Source organism: Papio anubis, chromosome 1 (genome assembly GCF_008728515.1).
Source record: "Papio anubis isolate 15944 chromosome 1, Panubis1.0, whole genome shotgun sequence".
Lineage (NCBI taxonomy): Eukaryota > Metazoa > Chordata > Mammalia > Primates > Cercopithecidae > Papio > Papio anubis.
The window spans coordinates 150,113,189-150,119,188 of record NC_044976.1 but is presented as its reverse complement, the minus strand read 5'-3'; the positions used below and the strand labels follow the sequence as shown (position 1 = coordinate 150,119,188).

Genomic DNA, 6,000 nt, shown 5'->3' with positions numbered 1-6,000 from the left:
CAGCCAGGTGGAGCCTGGAGGCGAGCTGCTGCCCGGGTGACTGAGGATGGAGGCAGCGCAAGTCTCCAGCATCCTTCTGCCAGCAGTGAAATGTGCTCTGAACTCTTCCCTGAGCTTTGCGCCTCCCTCTCTAGGCAGCTCCTAGGGATTAACCCTTGCCGCGAAGCACTTCAGCACCGCCACAGTTAATCTCTGTGATGCCATCTGCACATGTCAACATGTGACTGTAATGGTGGCAGAGCTTGTGTCCCATCCCCAGCCCCCTTTCCAGTCCACCCAGTAGACACATTCTGCAAACACTAGCTGACTGATCCGACCCCTTTGTCCTGCTTTCCTGTGCAACCTGGCTTTGGTTCCGTGGTGTGACTGCACAGTGGGTGGGAAAGGGGGCAGCTCAAATAATGGACAACTGCAGTCATTGAGGCAAGGAAGGTCACATTAATTCACAGAGCAGTGCAAATGTTATTTTGTCCACAGACCTTGCGGTCCCACCCCATGCTGCCCTGGGAGGTTGGTTCCTCAGGAAGTCTGGTGGCCCCTGTGCAGAGGTCTTAGGTGCCCCTGGCCATGTTCCCTTGGCTCAGTGCTCAGCTGTCCTATGGCAGGTGGCTCCTGCTCCATGGGACTCACGCTCGCCCCGGGCATCATCTTTCCCACACCTTGAGCCTTTCAGCTTTGGGCCTTGTGGCGTCTCTGGTGCCACGGGAGCCTTTTCCACCCACTGCAGGGGCAGCCCTTAATCACCAGGGGATGGTCGGTGGATGCCTGGTCTCCTGGACTTCAGGGCACAATTCTGGGATGCCTTGGCGGGCTAAGCTTCCACACCCTACAGTTTGCTACTCTCATCTCCTCCTCTCTAAGAGCATCCTGTGCAGTGCCTTGGCAGGAGGGACAATGAGGGGACATGGACCACCTCCACGGGCCTGGCTCCTTCCCATTCCTCATTTCCTCCTTCATGGTCCTCGTGACAGGGCAGGCTTCATGAGGTGCTTGTGTTTTACTGCTCTTCTGTTGCCAACTTGAAATTCGTAATGCTCTTTGAACAGGGAGTTGCATTTTCATTTTGTACTGGGCCACACAGACAATGTGGCTGCTCCTGCCTGGTAGTTTGCTGCTTGGGGAGAGGCCTCTGCAAGTGACAGAGCAAAATGAGCCCTGTCCTCTGGCCAAGCTGAGCTCATTGTTTCTTCCCTCCTCTGAGCACAACAGAAACCCAGGCACAGTGGGAGCTTTTATCAGGGTCCCTGTGACAAGGGCACATGGAAGTTGGGAGACAGGCCTTAGGGGCCAGCTGGTCCATCCCCCACCCAGAGTGGGTTCTCCCACTCATCACCCTGGCACCGGCTCACCCAGCCTCTTTGTGAATTCTTCTAGTGATAAGGGCCATTTTTTTTTTTTTTCTAATCGTGGACTCGAATTGTCATTGCCCCTCACTCCGGGGAAGTATTCTAAGGTTCTCCAAACCCTTCCATGAGGATTATCTCACTGGATTCTCACCACCCTCTCCTTGTGCAGCAGGCATTTTCTAAAGACTGGAAATTGAGGAAATTCCGGTAATTTTCAGATTAGCAGCCCTTGCACCTCCCACTCAGCCTTTTCCCTTCCTTCAACCAGCGATGGAAATCTCTCCTCACCTAGGAAGTCTTTCAGCCTGTCAAAAGAGAAGAAATGCCTCCTAATTCCTTGTACTAAATTATTCCCTCCCCCTCCGCCCCAGGCTGTAGGTAATGTAATATCTTTTTTCAGATGTCCTTCACTTTGAATAACAGTCAGAAAATGGCATGAGGTAGGCAGCCTTTTCATAGGCTTGTTAAATGTATTAGACCCCGGTGGAAAGATGGGAGAATAAAGGAGGATCACAGAGCCTCCCTCTCCTACTGATAAGGGTAGTAGAGCACACACCTTTTAAAGTGCCAGTCAAGGAAAGAAACAGAGGCTTCTAAAAGGCTGTGGTTTTTATGCCACCCCCACCTGGAGGAAATACGCCCACCAAGAACATCCTGAGCACTTCACCAGTACCCTTCAATTAGGAAAGCGACTGCCAGAGGGGATGGGCAGGGACAGTACCCAGAGTGGAGGTCCCTACCAGCTTTGGCTTGTGTCTTCTGGTAGGCTGCAGGGTTGAGGGGAAAACTGAAGCCCATGCCAAGAGGAACCCAGGCAGAGGAAGCCTCACTGTGAGGCCCCCCTGGGGTGCACTGGCAGACAGACACACATACTGAGCTTGAGATGTCTGGGGCTGAGGCTGTGGCAGAAGCCCCTGGAAGGAGACACACGTGTCCACTCCCACAGGCCCAGTGCTCCTCCTGCTAATGCAGCTTACAGCAAACCCTCAGGTCTTTACTTTCACTTTCTTCTTGTCGGTGGTTTGCAGATTCCTAGTACCTATGCTCTGCCCACCCGTGCCTGTCCCTTCTCTCCTCCCACTCTCCCCTAACAGTAAACACCTTTCAAATGAGAAACCCTCTGGGCACCCCTGCTTGCTGGCACCCTCTGTGCTAGAATCTCCTGCTGCAGTCAGACAGGTACCTGGGAAGGGGGTGAGGGGGTGCTGGAGCTGGACTGGTGAGGTAACCCTGCTGTCCTTCCTCTCCTTCCTCTTCAAGGCCTAATAAAGAGGAAGACAGAGTCTGAGGCAATGCTTCCTGTGACACCAGGTTTCTGTATCCCTCAGACATTGCTCCAATGACTATTTCAATTATTATTCCTGATCTGACATGGCACAGATTCTGAAAACTGGCTTTCAGTAGTCAACCGTTCCATTTCTCTGCCTCCAGGAAAAAATGCTTTATTAATTCCACATTCATTAACTCCTTTATTCCCTTGCTTTTTCTAGCCATCCTTTGGGAAAACAAGGACAGGTCTTCTTTATAATAAGCCAGCCCAGGACCACTCTGAATATCGTAGTGCCTGAGCAGCCATCTCCATATCTATGAGTTGCTGTTTATGCCAAGCTTCCCACCAGGTGATGGCTCTGAAGTATTTCCAAATCTTCTCTAAGAGAACAGTTCCATAACCTCATCATGGCCCTGAAGCCTCTCCTGGAATCCCCACTTTCTGGTGTTACTCTGAAGTTCTGTGAAAGGTGGCCTGGACAGCTTGTTGGATATTTGCCTGGGGAATCAAAGGCTCTTAGGGCCAGATGGGGCTTTGAAACATCACCTGCTTCTCATCTCCTCACCCCCACCCCCAGCAGGGCAGAGCTTCGAACACACGCCTGCTAATCCAGCTTTGCCTCGTTTCTTTGTGCTCTACCATGATAACCTCAATAGCCATAAGCAATATTTTATTTTAATCTGCCCACTTCCTTCTGGTACCCACTAAGAACTGAGCACCCAGAACTTACCACTGGAAGGTAAAGTGTCAATTCTCAAAATAAAAACTTCTGAGACTTCTGCAATTAGAAAGGAGAAAGGTTTTCAAAATTACTTTCAATTTCCTGAAGCATTAGAATACTTTCAATGTAGTTTTATATTTAGAATCATATGAATTATACAGAGAACCATGGGATCGTGGACAGCTTCCAAATACTAGAAATTATATTTCCCTCCATTTTGATAATTAGTTCAAGGTCTTCACCACAAGAGACATCATGTCTCAGAAGCAAAAATAGGTCCCTATTAAGCCTATGTAATGTCTTGTCTAGCAGATCTGATTTCCTCTTTATGCCCTAGTCTCCTCACCTTCCTAATTGGCGCTCCAACCTCAAAGCTTTTTCTCACTGCTGTCTAGAGCCTTAGATATATTAAATATAGTCTGACAGTGCAGGGCTAAGGATTTGGGTATGCTGATTGCATGTATCTAACTTAGAAACCCAAGGGACCTAGGGCATGATAACAGCTCATTGCAGCCTCAATTCTTTCAGGCTCAAGTGATCCTCCTACTTCAGCTTCTCAAGTAGCTGGGACCACAGGTATGCACTACCATGCCTGGCTAATTTTTTTTTTTTTTTTAAGTAGAGACGTGGTTTCACCATGTTGACCAGGCTGATCTCCTGTCAGCCTGGTGTCAAACTCCTGGGCTCAAGTGATCCTCCTGCCTTGGCCTCCCAAAGTGCTGGGGTTATAGGCACGAACCACTGCATTGGGTATGCATGGAACACATCACTTGGAGTTTAGGCACATCTCAATATGAGAATAATTTACATCCTCTGTTAAACCCAGTTGGGGTGGGATAAAAACAGTTTTCTTACTGCACATTCGGTATAATGTGCCAGTGTCTTATGTGCTTCCTGTATACAATCTCACTTAATACTGAAAATAAGTCTTGGCTGGGCACGGTGGCTCACGCCTGTAATCCCAGCACTTTGGGAGGCCGAGGTGGGTGGATCACGAGGTCAGGAGTTCAAGACCAGCCTGGCCAACATGGTGAAACCCCATCTCTACTAAAAATACAAAAATTAGCCAGTCATGGTGGTGCGCACCTGTAGTCCCAGCTACTTGGGAGGCTGAAGCAAGAGAATTGCTCGAACCAGGACCCGGGAGGCGGAGGTTGCAGTGAACCAAGATTGCGCAGCTGCACTCCAGCCTGGGCTATAGAGCTAGAGAAAGAAAGAAAAGAAAGAAAAGGAAGGAAGGAAGGAAGGAAGGAAGGAAGGAAGGAAGGAAGGAAGGAGGGAGGGAAGGAAGGAGGGAGGGAGGGAGGGAGGGAGGGAGGGAGGGAAGGAAGGAAGGAAGGAAGGAAGGAAGGAAGGAAGGAAGGAGGAAAGGAAGGAAGGAAAGAAAAGAAGTCTTCGAGCGTTTCCCATTTAACACATAAGGAGAGTGAGGTTGAGAGGATAAGAAACCTGCCAAAGGGCCAAGGTCGAATTCAAGTCCCTGGTTCTGCTGCTCTTGGGCTCCTACTTGGACAAGCCCTTAAAACTTGATGGCGCCATGACAGAGGGATATTTTGGCACTAGTGGCAATCGTGGCCTAGAACTTATTACGCAATCTAGTTTCACACCTAGAATTCAGAAAAGAAAGAAACTATTATGAGATTGAAATCTGTATCCCCTTTGGTCTAACATAAAAATGTTCTTTTTATCTTCTACTATATAGGGCAAAAGTTTTTAAATGCACTTCACTTCCACATCCAAAAAAATAAAAATAATTAATTTCTGGACTTTTTTCATGGTTAATTGTATCTCTGCAGTGGCTGAGAGGAATATTAATAAAAATTATCTTTTGGGGTTTTGGGGTTATTAAAATTGAGGATAAGGATGTTATGGAAGCTTTAGCTTCTAGATCCATCACCCTTTTAACAAGTATACTTGTTCCTTTAGATTTAACTCTTATTTATGAAATACATAAATCTGAACCAAAGCAATATGCCATTTTAGGGAAAATATATGAATGCAAATAAAAGAAAGCTGGTTCTAGTCCCCACAATTTTACTAAGTAGCCATTTGATGCTACCAGCAATGTACCAAAATTGTATCAGAATGAAATCTGCAACCCAAAACAAGGTGACTACTTGCTCTGAAATTCTAAGGGCCAATGAGTCATGCATCAATCGGTGCCAAAAATAATATAAAGATTATGTCCAAACAAAACCTCTATTCTTTTAGCTAGGTGTCCATTTGATTAATGTGACTTATATGTATGAGGGATGGATCAACAAATCTAATCCTCTTAAAGTATTTGGGAACTCAAAATATTTCTAACTAATGGAAATTATGGGCAAGCCTGCCAAAGGGCAAGAACTCTTTTAGACCCATCTAGTGTTCTTTATTCAAATAGTTTAGGAGTTTTTTTTTTTTTTTAAACTGTGGTAGCTGATCTTCAAAGACAGCTCCCAATGAAACATGCCTCTCAGTATTCGATAGTATTCTATCCATTTATAGACCTTCCCATATTGAATCCGGACTGGCTCTGTGACATATTAACTAAAGGAATGTAGCACCAAAAGTGACTCTGTGCCAGTTTTGAACCTACGCCATAAGAAGTCTTGGTACCTTCTACTTCTCTGAGTCCCGAGCTGCCATTGCTGTCACTGTCCCACACTAAATATATCAGAATT

General features: G+C 47.0%; 1 long non-coding RNA gene across 1 annotated transcript; it reads right to left on the bottom strand.

Moving 5' to 3' along the window:
• Positions 1–438: 438 nt before the first annotated feature.
• On the bottom strand, positions 439–3,922 carry LOC110741381. Its single transcript, XR_002517490.2, has 2 exons — positions 3,347–3,922; positions 439–2,608 (listed from the first exon to the last, which is right to left on the bottom strand). It is a non-coding gene; the product is annotated as an uncharacterized LOC110741381 (long non-coding RNA).
• Positions 3,923–6,000: the final 2,078 nt, after the last annotated feature.